Source organism: Lepidochelys kempii, chromosome 6, assembly GCF_965140285.1.
Source record: "Lepidochelys kempii isolate rLepKem1 chromosome 6, rLepKem1.hap1, whole genome shotgun sequence".
In the NCBI taxonomy this organism is placed as follows: domain Eukaryota; kingdom Metazoa; phylum Chordata; order Testudines; family Cheloniidae; genus Lepidochelys; species Lepidochelys kempii.
In genome coordinates, this window is record NC_136385.1 from 5,846,145 (window position 1) to 5,862,099 (window position 15,955).

General features: G+C 47.4%; 1 pseudogene; it reads right to left on the reverse strand.

Moving 5' to 3' along the window:
- Positions 1-9,283: 9,283 nt before the first annotated feature.
- Positions 9,284-15,955, reverse strand: part of LOC144930609 (up-regulator of cell proliferation pseudogene) — a 78,080-nt pseudogene continuing 71,408 nt past the window's right edge.

A 15,955-nucleotide genomic window follows, 5' to 3' on the forward strand; every position in this document is an offset into this window, starting at 1 on the left:
GCAAGAGGGGCACTGTGCCCTCACCCTTGACTGGACTTAGGGGATGTCTTCACCACCAAGCGTGGCAACGCTTTAATGTGGCTGTGTAGTCGCAGCACCAGCGCTGGGAAAGAGCTCTCCCAGTACTGTAAAAAAACCCACCCTGACCAGGGGAGTAGCTGCCAGTGCTGGGAGCATTTCCCCACCCCCGTGTCCCACCCAGCTACCAAGTGGCGGGAACTTTTACCAGCAGCAGAGGGTGGGGAACCCTGGTGGGCCAGCTTATATTCCATCTTAGTTCTGTTGAAGACTTGCCACTTTTAGGTCTGTAATCGAGTGACCAGAGAGATTGAAGTGTTCTCCAACCAGTTTTTGAATGTTATAATTCTTGACATCTGATTTGTGTCCATTTATTCTTTTACCTAGAGACTGTCCAGTTTGGCCAATGTACATGGCAGAGGGGCATTGCTGGCACATATCACATTGGTAGATGTGCAGATAAACGAGCCTCTGATAGTGTGGCTGATGTGATTAGGCCCTATGATGGTGTCCCCTGAATAGATATGTGGACACAGTTGGCAACGGGCTTTGTTGCAAGGATAGGTTCCTGGGTTAGTGGTTCTGTGGTGTGGTGTGTGGTTGCTGGTGAGTATTTGCCTCAGGTTGGGGGGCTGTCTGTAGGCAAGGACTGGCCTGTCTCCCAAGATTTGTGAGAATGATAGGTCGTCCCTCAGGATAGGTTGTAGATCCTTGCTGATGCGTTGGAGAGGTTTTAGTTGGGGGCTGAAGATGATGGCTAGTGGCGTTCTGTTATTTTCCTCATTGGGCCTGTCCTGTAGTAGGTGAATTCTGGGTACTCTTCTGTCTCTGTCAATTTGTTTCTTCGCTTCAGCAGGTGGGTATTGTAGTTGTAAGAATGCTTGATAGAGATCTTGTAGGTTTTTGTCCCTGTCTGAGGGGTTGGAGCAAATGCAGTTGTATCGTAGAGCTTGGCTATAGACAATGGATCGTGTGGTATGGTCTGGGTGAAAGCTGGAGGCATGTAGGTAGGAGCGGTCAGTAGGTTTCTGGTATAGGGTGGTGTTTATGTGACCATCGCTTATTAGCACCGTAGTGTCCAGGAAGTGGATCTCTTGTGTGGACTGGTCCAGGCTGAGGTTGATGGTGGGATGGAAATTGTTGAAATCATGGTGGAATTCCTCAAAGGCTACTTTCCCATGGGTCCAGATGATGAAGATGTCATCAATATAGCGCAAGTAGAGTAGGGGCAATAGGGGACGAGAGCTGAGGAAGCATTGTTCTAAGTCAGCCATAAAAATGTTTGCATACTGAGGGGCCATGCGGGTACCCATAGCAGTGCCGCTGATCTGAAGGTATACATTGTCCCCAAATGTGAAATAGTTATGGGTGAGGACAAAGTCACAAAGTTCAGCCACCAGGTTGGCCGTGACATTATTGGGGATAATGTTCCTGACAGCTTGTAGTCCATCTTTGTGTGGAATGTTGGTGTTGAGGGCTTCTACATCCATAGTGGCCAGGATGGTGTTATCAGGAAGATCACCGATGGATTGTAGTTTCCTCAGGAAGTCAGTGGTGTCTCGAAGATAGCTGGGAGTGCTGGTAGCGTAGGGCCTGAGGAGGGAGACTACATAGCCAGACAATCCTGCTGTCAGGGTGCCAATGACTCAGATGATGGGGCATCCAGGATTTCCAGGTTTATGGATCTTGGGTAGCAAATAGAATAGCCCTGGTCGGAGTTCCAGGGGTGTGTCTATGCGGATTTGTTCTTGTGCTTTTTCAGGGAGTTTCTTGAGCAAATGGTGTAGTTTCTTTTGGTAACTCTCAGTGGGATCAGAGGGTAATGGCTCGTAGAAAGTGGTGTTGGAGAGCTGCCGGGCAGCCTCTTGTTCATATGCTGACCTATTCATGATGACAACAGCACCTCCTTTGTCAGCCTTTTTGACTATGCTGTCAGAGTTGTTTCTGAGGCTGTGGATGGCATTGTGTTCTGCACAGCTGAGGTTATGGGGCAAGTGATGCTGCTTTTCAACAATTTCAGCCCATGCACGTCAGCGGAAGCACTCTGTGTAGAAATCCAGTCTCTTGTTTCGACCTTCAGGAGGAGTCCACCTAGAATCCTTCTTTTTGTAGTGTTGGTAGGAAGGTCTCTGTGGATTAGTATGTTGTTCAGAGGTGTGTTGGAAATATTCCTTGAGTCGGAGACGTTGAAAATAGGATTCTAGGTCACCGCAGAACTGTATGATGTTCGTGGGGGTGGAGGGGCAGAAGGAGAGGCCCCGAGATAGGACAGAGTCTTCTGCTGGGCTAAGAGTATAATTGGATAGATTAACAATATTGCTGGGTGGGTTAAGGGAACCATTGCTGTGGCCCCTTGTGGCATGTAGTAGTTTAGATAGTTTAGTGTCCTTTTTCTTTTGTAGAGAAGCAAAGTGTGTGTTGTAAATGGCTAGTCTAGTTTTTGTAAATTCCAGCCACGAGGAAGTTTGTGTGGAGGGTTGTTTTTTTATGAGAGTATCCAGTTCTGAGAGCTCATTCTTAATCTTTCCCTGTTTGCTGTAAAGGATGTTGATCAGGTGCTTCCGCAGTTTCTTTGAGAGCGTGTGGCACAAGCTGTCAGCATAGTCTGTGTGGTATGTAGATTGTAATGGATTTTTTACCTTCAGTCCTTTTGGTATGATGTCCATCTGTCTGCATTTGGAAAGGAAGATGATGCCTGTCTGTATCTGTACGAGTTTTTTCATGAATTTCCGATCTTCCAGTTTTGGACAGTTAAGATAGCGACCCTCATGTCTGTGATTGCGTGACCAGAGAGATGGAAGTGTTCTCCGACTGGTTTATGAATGTTATAATTCTTGACATCTGATTTGTGTCCATTTATTCTTTTACGTAGAGACTGTCCGGTTTGGCCAATGTACATGGCAGAGGGGCATTGCTGGCACATGATGGCATATATCATATTGGTGGATGTGCAGGTGAAGGAGCCTCTGATAGTGTGGCTGATGTGATTAGGCCCTTTGATGGTGTTCCCTGAATAGATATGTGGTAGATTGCGTGACCAGAGATCAGATATCACCATCGGCCCTTTACATGCTCCTCCTCCCACTGTCCTGTCCCTGCTTTGCCCCTTCACCCCCACAAGTCCTGCTGCTCCTCCATATCACCACCCCCCCCCCCCCGCACACACACACACAGCAGGACATATCCCACTCCCAGCGCTGTGCGGAGAACCAGCTCCTGTTTGGAGCACTGCACTTATTAACAGTCTGGCCGGCAGACTCCTTCCTTCCCCCACTGCCTCTGGCTGGGCCAGCACCCTGGGAAAGCCCAAGACCCTCCGGCCCGGGCCACTGGCCAGGAGGAGCCGAGCCCTCCGTGTGTCAAAGCCCTGGGCAATGCATGCATGGGGAAGCCGCTAAGCTCTGGACTGGGGTGGGAAACAATTTCCAGCCTGTTCCCAACCTGACCCTGCAGGCTTCACAGCAGCCCCCGGACAGGGGTTTAGTGCCCTCTTTGCCCTGCGGTCCAGCCCCCAAGGAGCGTGGGGCTGCTCTGTCCCCTAGGCACCCTCCCCTGCTGAGCTACCTCTCTGGCCGGGTTCTCTGAAGCCTCTGCAATCAGGTTACCTGGGCCCTGGTGCACAGTGCATTCTTAAGGCTTAACCCCTTCCTTCCCACGCTGTAGCCGGGGGGGACAGAAGGCATCTAGGTTATGTTGGTGGCCAGCAGAAGCATGGAGGTCTTAGCTGATTTATGTTACTGTGTGGGCAGGAAGGGACAAGCTGCTTCCAGCCACGGTGGGGGTGGGGGGAACAAGATGAGAATAGCTCTGCAAAGACGAGGGCCAGGTCATCATTTCCTCTCTACTCCTCCCCTGTGGCTGGAAGCAGCTCCTATCCCTTCCCTCCTGCACAGTGCCAATAGGCTGCTGGTGGCCACATGCCACATTTTGGTATAAGCCCTGGCAGAAATGGGGGGAGGCATGTGACCCTGCGTGCCCCCATCCATGTGTTGCCTTGGTAAGATGTGGCACCAGGTACCAGGAGAGGCAGGTCTGACCCGGGGGCCCAGCCAGGCATGGAGGGCAAAGAGCACCAGGCAGGGAAAGGGTCGAGTCCGTCAGTCACACACACATACACCCGTGTGAGAGAGGTGTATGGGCGTGTGTGTGCGTCACCTCACCCTGCAGGCGTGGGAAGGTGTGTGTGGGGGGGTGTCACACACCCCTAAATGTGAACCCTAAAGCCTTAAAGATAAGAAGATAAATAAAAAGAATCCAACTAGGCAGTATTTCTTTTTAATGGAGGCTCAGTCAACTTGATGCTAATTTGAATGTTTGTACTGCATAGTTCTGACTGATTGCCAGTGAACTCACGAGTAATTTTACGAGGTGTTCATATCCAGCATAGGGAAATATGGTCACCCTAATTATAAAACACACCACCATGTTGGGCTCTCTGCCCTATTTTCTGACAGTCTGCCCTGAGATTGGCACTCACAGTTGTGAGCCACTCCAGACAGCATGAAATTAGGAGAACCTGGTATAGGGGGAAGGGGGCACATAGCACCCCTAGCATGGAGGGAAGTTGGGAATGGGGGGCAGACAGAGCTCCTGGCCTGAGAGTGAAGGGAGGCCCTGGTTTAGAGGGAGGGAGTAATAGGGGGCACACAGAGCTCCTGGTGGGGGGAAGATTAGGGAAGTCTGGTATGGAGGGAGTGAAGGAAAATGGGGGGGGGGTAGGGGAATGGGAGCACATTCAGAACCCCTGCTATTGGGGGAGGAATGGGGGGAGTGAGGAATGGGGTACACAAAGCCCCTGGTATGGGGGGAATGGGAGTCACACAGAGCTGCTGTCATTGGAGGGGGAAACGGGGGGTAGTATGGGAGGAGGAGGGACTTTGGGGGGCACAGAGAGCCCCTGAAATAGAGGGGCATGGGAGCGTGGCATGCAGGAAGCTTGTGCGAGGGATGTGAGGGAATGGAGGGATGTGAGGATCCTCTGGGGTGTGAAATAAGTTCACCCGACAGTAGCAACTTAGTGTGTGACCCCCTTCGACACATACACTAAACCCAGAACATAAAGTTTGCAACATCAGCCTTATCCACAGGCCTGTGTCGGGGTACTGATATGGCAGGATGTAAGAGGCTGCACAGGGTGACTGTTGAAAAAAATGAGAAAACTGAATGAGATGATGGGGCTGGCTGCCTAGACAGGGAAAGGTACTTGGACAGAGCAGTGCTGGGGAAGGTCAGGGGGAGCTAGGGTAGCTCTGGCCTGACCAACTCCCAGGCTGAGGGCCTGATACAGGGCCTTGAGGAGGTATTAGGGCTGCAGAGGGGCAGCCAGGGGAGGAAGAGGCAGCAGATCCACCCCCTTACTGATGATGAGTGGCCAGTTCAGACTGCAGTTTGCCCCTGAGGGAAGGGGGCTAGGTGAAGAACGGCAGTGGGTCACTGAGGCGAGTGGTGGGATTAGGGGTAGCCAGTTCCCTGGAGGGGCAGCACCCAGAGAGTGGGGCACCGCCAGAGGGCAGTACCCCAGGAAAGTGCACCATGGTCTGGGAGGGATGTAGGGCCTAATGTGGTGGAGCTTGGAAAAGGGCAGGTAATTGTGGGCAAGACACCACCTGCAGAGGATGCTCCTGAGTGGCGAGAGCTAATGCCCTAGCCTGGCCAGCCTCGTATCTACCTCACAGTCTGTGTGAGAATCTAAAGAGATCCCCTCCCCCAACGAAGCGTCTGTGTTATGCAGTGGACGCTTATGGTAAGTCAGACATTTCAATAAGTATTCTGGGGAGAGCCGCTGGCCGGTGTCCCTCTGGGTTGACAGAAAATTGGCAGAAGAGAAGAAGTCACATCCCTAAAGAGCGCACATCATCCCCCTCTCCTGTGACCCTTGGCACCATCACAGGCTCTATTTGTATCCAGTCGTGAACCAAGAAGAAACTGAAAGGGTTTGAGCTCAGGTTCAGACTGTCCTTCATCAGAGAGCATGACTCGCAGGGCAAGAGCAGCTGCTTCGGGACACCGATATCTTTCTGCTCTCCTCCAGCTCCCAGGGACGTGCTCCCAGCCAGGAAGCTGGTATGGCAGGGCCAGGTCACTACTGAGCTGTGACTGAGAAAGGCCAAGAAACAAAACAGATCATAGCTAGAGACATAAAGGGTGACAAGAAAACATTCTACAACTACGTTAGAAGCAAGAGGAAGATCAAGGACAGGGTAGGCCCATTACTCAATGAAGAGGAAAAAAACAATAACAGAAAATGTGGAAATGGCAGCGGTGCTTAATGACTTCTTTGTTTCAGTGTTCAAGAAGAGGGTTAGTGGTAATTGGACATCTAGTATACTGAATGCCAGTGAAAGTGAGGTGGGATCCGAGGATAAAATAGGAAAAGAACAAGTAAAAAATTATTTAGACCAGTTAGATGTCTTCAGGTCACCAGGGCCTGATGAAATGCATCCTAGAATACTCAAGAAGCTGACTGAGGAGATATCTGAGCCATTAGTGATTATCTTTGAAAAGTCATGGAAAACGGGAGAGATTTCAGAAGACTTGAAAAGGGCATCTATAAAAAGGGAAATAAGGACAACCTGGGGAAATACAGACCAGTCAGCTTAACTTCTGTACCTGGAAAGATAATGGAGCAAATAATTAAGCTCTAAATTTGCAAACATCTGGAAGATAATAAGGTGATAAGTAATAGTCAGCATGGATTTGTCAAGAACAAATCCTGTCAAACCAACCTGATAGCTTTCTTTGACAGGGTAACGAGCCTTGTGGATGGGGAGAAGCAGTAGATGTGGTATATGTTGACGGTAGTAAGGCTTTTGATGCAGTCTCACATGACCTTCTCATAAACAAACTAACTAGGGAAAGACAACTTAGATGGAGTTACTATAAGATGCGTGCAAAACTGGTGGAAAACCATTCCCAGAGAGTAGCTATCAATGGCTAACTTCCTGTCAGGGTGGTTAAGCACTGAAATAAATTGCCTGTGGGGTTCTGGAATCTCCATCAGTGGAGATTTTTTAGAGTAGGTTAAACAAACACCTGTCTGGGATGATCTAGATAATGCTTAGTCATGCCATGAGTGCAGGGGACTGGATTAGATCAGTGGTTCTCAGCCGGGGGTCAGTGAGCCCTTTCAGGGGGGCCGCAGAGCCCCACGGCTGAAACCTGGAGCCCCAGTGCTGAAGCCTGGGGGCCCCCCTTCCTCCTAAGCCAGGAGCAGTGCAGGTCTGAAGCCAGTGGGCCCCCTGCCCTAGTTAGGAGCAGCGCGGGGCTGAAGCCCGTGGTGCCCTCCCCATGCCCCCCAAGCCGTGAGTGTCGCAGCCAGAAGCTAGGTGAGGCTGAAGCTGGCAGGGTCCCCACATCCCCTCCAAGCCAGGAGCAACGCGGTGCTCGAGCCAGCAAACCTCCCCTCCCCCACAAGCCAGGAGCAGCAGGGAGGCTGAAGCCGGGAGTCCCAGTGCCTTGCCCCTGAAGCTGGGCATTGCACTGGAAGCCCCCCTGCATGCATACAGCCCATAGCTACCCCCTGCCCATACACAGCCCTTAGCTATTCCCTCCCTGCACCGTGAGCTACTCCCCTCATTTCACACAGCCCCTAAATAACCTCCTGCCCGCACCTGAGCGGTTTTCAAACTTTTTGAACTGAGTCCCCCCTTTCAGTTATATTTTTGGTTGCATCCCCCCAGAGCCCAGACTAGCTGGGTGACCTCCTGAGTGAGACAGGGGGTGGAGATGGCACATCCTTCCTGCACCCTGCTGTGTGGAGCTGGAATGAGCCCTGCCAGGCCTTCCTCCCCCCAACCCCCCCAAAAATAGAAGTAAAACTATGCCTATGCCCAAGTGTGTCCCCCTGGCCTGGAGCCCATGTTTCCCCGCTGCTGGGCGCTGTTGTTTTTATAGGATGTTGAATGGGGCCTCAGCAAGAAAAAGGTTGAGAACCCCTGGATTTGATGATCTCTCAAGGTCCCTTCCAGTCCTATGATTCTATGTGGAAAGGAAAAATTTCTGGAGGCCGATCAGAGTGCAGTAATGCAACACCTCGTTCAGACTGACGCTGGGGCGTTTCAGCCGAGACGCACCAAGCGTTATGCTTCTGGTGGAGGTGGATTAGCAGGGGCACTCCCGCTACAAAGTCCAGGTGCTCTACGTGCCTTGCCAGTGTGGATGCGTCGTGAGTTAGGGTGCCTGGGGCTGCTTTAATGCACTCTAACTCACAAGTGTAGCCAAGTCCTTAGTGATTTTCAGCTATTAGGCTGGGCAGAAATGCTGTCCTGCCACAAGTAATTGTCAGCTCTTTTGAGCACTTAAAATAACAAAAGGCCCTATCTTCTGAACAGTGGGGAGAAACAGGTTAAACCAGACCAGGGACCCTTAGGGAGAGTTCACTCCTCCTGGCAGAGATACCTCTCCTCACCCCTCTTACCTTCACAGGAGTCAGGCATTCGAGCACCTGGCTTAATGAGTCCTTTCAGCTGTGGGTGACCCCTCATTTGAGACAGGTTAAGCACAGTTCTGCTCCCCTTTACTCATACAATAAATACAACAACACTGACAACAGCATTTCACTACCCCTTCATTCAGTACTAAAGTGATTTGTAACCCAACACAAGTCAATATTGATCACTTTGAGCAACACCTCTATATCTGATGGATATCTAGGCAGAGTAGGTGAGTTCATGTAAATACAATTTCCTCCTAAAGTCTCTCCCGCTAACAGCTAGTTGTCATGGGAGAACTCATTCGGACCCTGTTTACATAGTTATGTTAGGAAGAAGCTTCTCCTCTAAAAACGTTTCTATACAATTTCCATTAGATGGTTTCTTGCACCTCCCACTGAGACATTTTGTAATGGCCACTGTCAGAGACAGGATGGATCACTGGTTTGATCCAGTACAGCAGGGAGATGAGATACCGAGCTAGATGGCCTTTAGGTCTGATCCAATACAGCAAGGATGTGGGATACTAGGCTATATGGGTGATTGGTCTGATCCAGTACTGCAGAGAGGTGGGGATACCAGGCTAGATGGGCTGTTATTCTGGTTCAGCAAGGACACAGGGATACACGGACTATCAGTTTGCTTTGGTATGGCTGTTCCTGTGCAGCAGCCTTGCACTAACTGGAAGATGTGACCTGCAATTGATTTTTTGTTTTTAGTTTTCAATTTAAAAAACGGTACAGGCTGTCAGATTTGTTCATATTCCGTTTTTTTTTTAATTAAGGGTTTTGTTTTGTTGAAGTGTATCCTATTTAAAGAGACTCTTGGCATGTCTATTATTTCATGTAAAATGCTTCCTTTAGGCTCTTCAGCGCCTGCTCTTTCATTATATTTTTCCAGTCTCCTGGAAGTTCTGCTGCTTTAGCACCATACGCTCTAGCTAACTGGTCATTGAATGATTTGAAAACAAATTTCCGGAAATCAGAAGCATCAATGCTGGGATCAGGCTGAATGCGCCAGTCTGGGTAGTAATGGCGGTAATCTTTGTAGGGATGAAATTTCCCATCTGCGGCTGCAGTTCGGAATTCACGATTGGAAACCACATCAGAGGAGCATATGGAATGCTCAAGCTTTTGTGAATCACAATCCCTGAAGTTCCCTAACCCTTTGGGTCGATGGACTGATACAAAATGCTCTTTATGGTCAGTGCCTCCTGCTTCACAGGGGGCTTCACAGAACGGACACTGCTTCCCACAGCCAAACACTCGCTTGAAGATCTCATCCTGGGGTTTCACTGGCAGGCTGGAGAGTTTGGTCTCAAGTTCCAAATGATTAAACTGGGTTAAGATTTGTTGTTCCAGCTCCAGAAGGAAGATTTCAATGTTACCAGAAAGCTGCTCAATTTTTGCTGTGGTTTTAAACTGTACTCCAACTAAGCTATTGCTGGAAATGGCCAGGTCCTGCTGCAGCTCTTTGCAAAAGCTGTCTAAAAAGGCAGAAACTGTGTTATTGTTTTTATTTATGGAGTTTTTCAGAACTCCCTTGATTTTATTTATTATTCCGGATAGAATCCCTTTCTCCAAATCTCTCAAACTTGCCTTCCCTCCATAGTGGTCTATCAGACATCTCTGTATCCAGGATTTGACAAACTCTTCATAGTTACTTATGTATTTCACATAGTTGCCAAAGTTCATCTCTTCCAGCAGCTTCTTTAGCAAAAAGAACTGAAAGAAGCTTCGGCTGGCGTATTCAAGGGCCTGTTCACTGCTGAGAATATTGTCAACTATTTCTAGTCCGAGCCTTTTGTTGACATAACCCACCAGGGCAGGTTTGAGACACTGATCACAGAAATTCCTCACCCTTGTTTGGCTCTCTTTCTTTTCCAAATAGAGATCAGTAAATATGGAGAAATAATGAGGTTTCAGCTTCTCCAGACGTTGCTGAGGATCGTTTTCTTTGATAAAATCTTCATGCATCTTCTGAAATGCCCAAGCTGCTTCCCCCAAACGTGACGCTTCAGGTCAACTTCAAACAAAGGAGAAGTGTGAAGTTTCTCAATCTCCTCCTCTTTTAACCTCTCATTAACCATATGCAGCAGTTCTCCACAATAGGTTTCATCATAGTCTGTTTTGGATTTAACTTTTTCTTCAATGTATTTCTTGCATTCAGTCATTAAAGATAGAGCAAGCTCTTCAGTTTTACAGTAACATTCCTGTGAGAAGTATTCTACAACTGCTCTGGTCCATTTTAGGTTTAAGTATTCCTTCTTCATTGTGAAAGACTTCATTCTATAATCCAGCAGGCTTTTTGCATGTTGCAGTATCTGTCTGACAGCACCCGCTCTGTGCTTCAGATCCTTTCTCAGCTGGAGATCCATATCTTGAACAACTTGACATTTCTGTAAAGTACAGAGCGTTAACTCTGACAAGGTTTCTCGTCACATCGTTTCAAATTCTTTCTTCAGTTTCTCATGGTCGAGTTTATCTTCTCTGTTTCGGCATTCAGCCAAGAGTCTGGCAACTTCCCCTTCAATTTTCTGCTTGTACCCAGACTGGATATTGTCTATCTTGCGCTGTCCTCTTCGTATTCGAATTGCTTCCTCACAGTTACTGGTTGAATAATTTTCAAGTTCTCTTTTGAGGCTATTCGTGCTCCTTTTGAAATCTTCTCTGTACTTTTCTATCAGGTTCAAATTTGGAGCTTCACCTTTCAAATACTGTTCTAAGTTATTCAAGAGCTTCTGTTCTCCCTGCTGTAGTTTCCCTTGTGCTTCCATTTTTAAGCTGTGAAAGAGATCACCCTCTAGTGTCTCTGGCAGCTGATTCTAGATAAAAGTTTCTTTTTCAGATATCCAGAGATACATCTCCTTGCGGAAACCCCATTGCCATTCAGAATACTTCACAGACAGCAGGTTATAGGCTTCAGCTACAAGGCTGTTTCTAAAGCTAAAGATGAAGTTCTCATGTTTCACTGACTTCCACAAGCTCTTCAACCATACAATAAAATCAGGAATATCCTTTCCAGCTCTTTTCCGTGAACGGTTCTCTATGAATTCAAACAGTTATTTCTTTAGCTTTCACACCCTCTCACTGTATCCAGTGTTTACGGGAGCCATGGGAGGGACTTCATGCCACAAGCCAGGTATGTACCAATTGTGTTTTTCTGGGTCATACTCCATAATATCAGAAAATGTCATTTCCCTGCTTTGCTTTTCCATCCTTGCTGCAGCTTTGGTCATTTCATTCAGCTGCTCCAGGAGGTGTTTCCTGTCCCTCATATTTTGAACATGAGCAGACACATCACTGACGTTCTGGTGCACAAACTGGCAGTTTGGCTGTTTTCCTATTTCCTCCATTCTGAGAAATGCCTGGACCACAATTTGCAGAACATCCTTCATTTCTGTGGCATTCTCCATGGCCATGTTAACGATGGTGACGTCACTCAGTCCAATCACCAGGGTGGCCAGCTCATTGTCATGTTGATAACTGTCTTCCAGTGCTGTTAGTTCAGGGGCCTTCAGACCTTCAGTGTCTATCACCAGGATGAAATCACAGCCAAGCGGCTCCTGAACAGCTTCTGTAACTTTAATGAGCGTCATGAAGTCTCCTCGCGCACTTCGACCGCTACTCACTGCAAACTGCAGGCCGAATATGGTGTTGAGAGGATGGATTTCCCAGTGCTCTGCACTCTCAGCACTGTTATAACCACCATTCTGGATCTATCCCCTAGCCTGATATGGAGATGAGTTAGAACCTCTACTACCCAGTTCATGGGGATGTTGGAGGCATCTCCATCGGTCAGCTAAACAGGAAACCCTTCCAGCATCAGGTCAGCTGCTATGCATGGGAGACGGGTGAAATGTCTTTGGCTTTCTTCCATTTTCCCTTCTTTAACCATTGAGCATTCAGCTTCATAGAACTGCCCCAACTCACGCATGAAATACTCCACCCCCAAGGAACTATCAGATATTAATTCATCTAATTCCTCCAGCTGTTTTTGGTCCACTCCTGGAGTTTCACATTTCTCTTTATAGTCCGCCCGCATTTTAGAAAGATTCGCCTCGCAATATTATCCAGGATAAATTTCATCCATTTCAGAAAGTAATGTTTCTCCACTGGCTTCAGCTGTACTATTCCCTTGATGAACTTAGTCAAACCATTCGTACGGTCACACTGATTCTGCTGTCTGCGTATCTCTAACCATTTCTGTTTCAGTGCAGATTTATAGTCTTCAATGGCCATGACCCCTTGCCTTTTCATTCGGCACATCTCTTCTTCCACTTTAGCCAAGTTTTTCCATAGGTCTCCTTGCAGGCTCAGCATTTCCCTTTTGTATTTTGCCCCATCTCTTATTTCTGCAGTGATTTCTTCAGTATATTTGCTCACACATTGACATGCCTGACAGTCCTCATTCACCAGGATTCCTAGGTCAGGTGCCGTCACAGCCATGGCTTCCAAACTCACTGTCTTCAGAGATGAATTCACTATGGTTCCTATGGTGGACTGCACCTTTTTCACAAATCCTGCATTATTCATGGTACGATCTTTCACCAGTAGCTGTGATTTGCTCAGCTTCAACACTGAGGACAGCTTATTAAGGAATCCCAGAGTTTCTTTGGGTTTCTTATTCTTGTAGTTGAGGATGAAGTAATATTTAGAGCTGGATTCTTTCCAAGATGATATCAGTGCCTATTCTCTCTCACCGATGCTCTCGGTAACTATGAACACTGCGGAGGAGACCTCTGTTCAAAAGCTAAACTGTAGCCAGTGGGACTCAATGTCTCCACGCAGATTTGTAACTGCAATGGGTTCTGGGAAAAGATCAGAATTTTCCATCCCCCCAGGGAAATACCAGGCAATCTCAACCAGCCCATCTGCGATTTTCCGAAGGAAGTTCCCAGACTCCATGTCCCGCACTGATAAAGAAATCGTGGTGCTGCTGGGAGGGGCTGAGAACCTCATTGAGGAGGTGGGACTTGGAGAAGCTGCAGCTCCCCATCCACACAAAAGAAATGGTTGGCATTGACGTGAGCATCAAGCTCTCCTCTCTGAACCCTCTGTTCTCTGCCAGGGAGTGCGGCCTCCACTTCCGCACAATGTCCCTCATGGCCCACAGTATTAGGGTGCACTTGGGGGTGTCAAGGGTGAGTAGCAGCAGAGGAAAGGCAAACTGGCACATGGACATTTTGGACAGGATCTCCTGCTTTAGGAAGCTGTCTGAGCAAAGCAGAACAGCACAGAGAACATCAAGAGGTTGCAGAGAAATTTTCATCTCAGTGTCACTAAAACAGAAAGTGCCATCAATATGCAGCTTCTCCTCATAATCACCCATTTCTTCTGCAGGAGCCTTGTGCCCAATGCTTGTATTTCTGGCCGTCCCATTCAGAGCCATGACCTTCCTCAGGAAATGCCAAGGTAAATCATCTAATGCCTCTGGAATCTTGTTCTTGATGCTTTCTGGGCAAATCTCCAGGACATCCCTCAGCCTGATCTTGATGCTTCTGTGCTTCTCCAGGTTTAATCTGGACAGAACATCTTGAAATGCTTTACTTCTTTCTGCAGAAGGAAGTTAAAACAAACCAAAATTTCAGAGTAGAAAATGGTGACTTTATATACAGTTTACTCATTCCATAGACAGCCTGATGTTTGTAATTTAAAGAAAAGCAGTACCCAGTAAGTAACAGATGACTTATACATCCTGGGTTCAATTCTTCTCTTACTTATATTGATATAACAAAAATGAAGCCAATGGGATTACTTCTATACAAATAAAACATAGTTCTGGCCCACTTTGAACTCCGCTAATGTGAGGTTGGTTTGCATTTTTTGATCCCAATCCTTATCCTCAGTGCAGTGCAGAGTCCACTTTAAAATGGCTTAAGTGGCCAACTGAGAATTTCCTAGAAAATCTTCCAGTATAACCAGCTCTATGACATCGCAGCTCACAGCTACTGGAGGAGGGGGCATAGACTCAGGACCCTGTCTCTGTGGTGATCCCAGAAGCTGGAATGATCCCTTGGCTGCTCTAAGCTGCTGCTCAGGATCAGACTGGTGCCTGGCAGTCTGAGGATCAGGTGGCTGTGATGGTAGCCTTCACCCCTCACCCTGAGCTGTGCTGGGCATCAATGGCTCATCCGGAGGATCTGACCCTTGATTTCCCTTTCAGCAGTCAGTGCAGATTACACCTTCTGGGTTACGCCTTCATTTTTGATTTTCTTCATATCTTCCTCCATCTCTTTGCTGGGACATGTCTTTTACAGGTGTAGCTAACAGCACTGTGGCTTTGCTTACCTCCCAGCGACCAAATCAGTCCCTTCACTCACGCTACTTCCTCTCTCCTTTTGGGGAGCTGTGAGGACTGTCATTACTTACAAAGCAAATTTACCCACATTGCAACCTGGGGAGCTAATGCTAAGACACCTCCAGGCCAGTCCTGGTACGGTAATGTCTCCGGTGCAGTGTTAGGGTATTTGGACCTGATAAACGATTAACCCATTTATTATGTGTTATAGAGACATTATTAAGGTCACAAGAGCAAACTATTCCACTGCACAGGAAAGATAGGAAGAATGGCAAGAGACCACCCTGGCTTAACCAGGAGATCTTCCATGATCTAAAAATAAAAAAAAGAGTCCTACAAAAAGTGGAAACTAGGTCAGATGACAAAGGACGAATACAAACAAACAACACAAGTATGTAGGGGCAAAATTAGAAAGGCCAAGGCACAAAAGGAAATCAAACAAGCTAGGGACATAAAGGGTAACAAGAAAACATTCTACAAATACATTAGAAGCAAGAGGAAGACCAAGGACAGAGTAGGCCCATTACTCAAAGAAGACAAAAAACCAATAACAGAAAATGTGGAAATGGCAGACGTGCTTAATGACTTCTTTGTTTCGGTTTTCACCAAGAAGGTTGGTGGCGATTGGACACCTAACATAGTGAACACCAGTGAAAATGGGGTAGGTTCAAAACAGGAAAGAGCAAGGTGAAAATTACTTAGACAAGTGAGATGTCTTCAAGTCACTAGAGCCCAATGAAGTGCATCCTAGAATACACAAGGAGCTGACTGAGGAGATATCTGAGCCATTAGCTATTATCTTTGAAAAGTCATGGAAGTCGGGTGATATTCCAGAAGACTGGAAAAGGGCACATATAGTGCCTATCTATAAAAAGGGAAATAAGGACAACCCAGGGAATTACAGACCAGTCAGCTTAACTTCTGGACCCGGAAAGATAATGGAGCAAATAATGAAGGAATCAATTTGCAAACATCTAGAAGATAATAAGGCAATATGTAATAGTCAGCATGGATTTGTCAAGAACAAATCATATCAAACTGACTCGATAGTTTTCTTTGACAGGGTGACGGCCGTGTGGATGGGGGGAAGCGGTAGATGTGGTATATCGAGACTTTAGTAAGGCATCTGATATAGTCTCAAATGACCTTCTCATTAAAAAACTAGGGAAATACAACCATGATGGAGCTATTATAAGGTTGGTGCATAA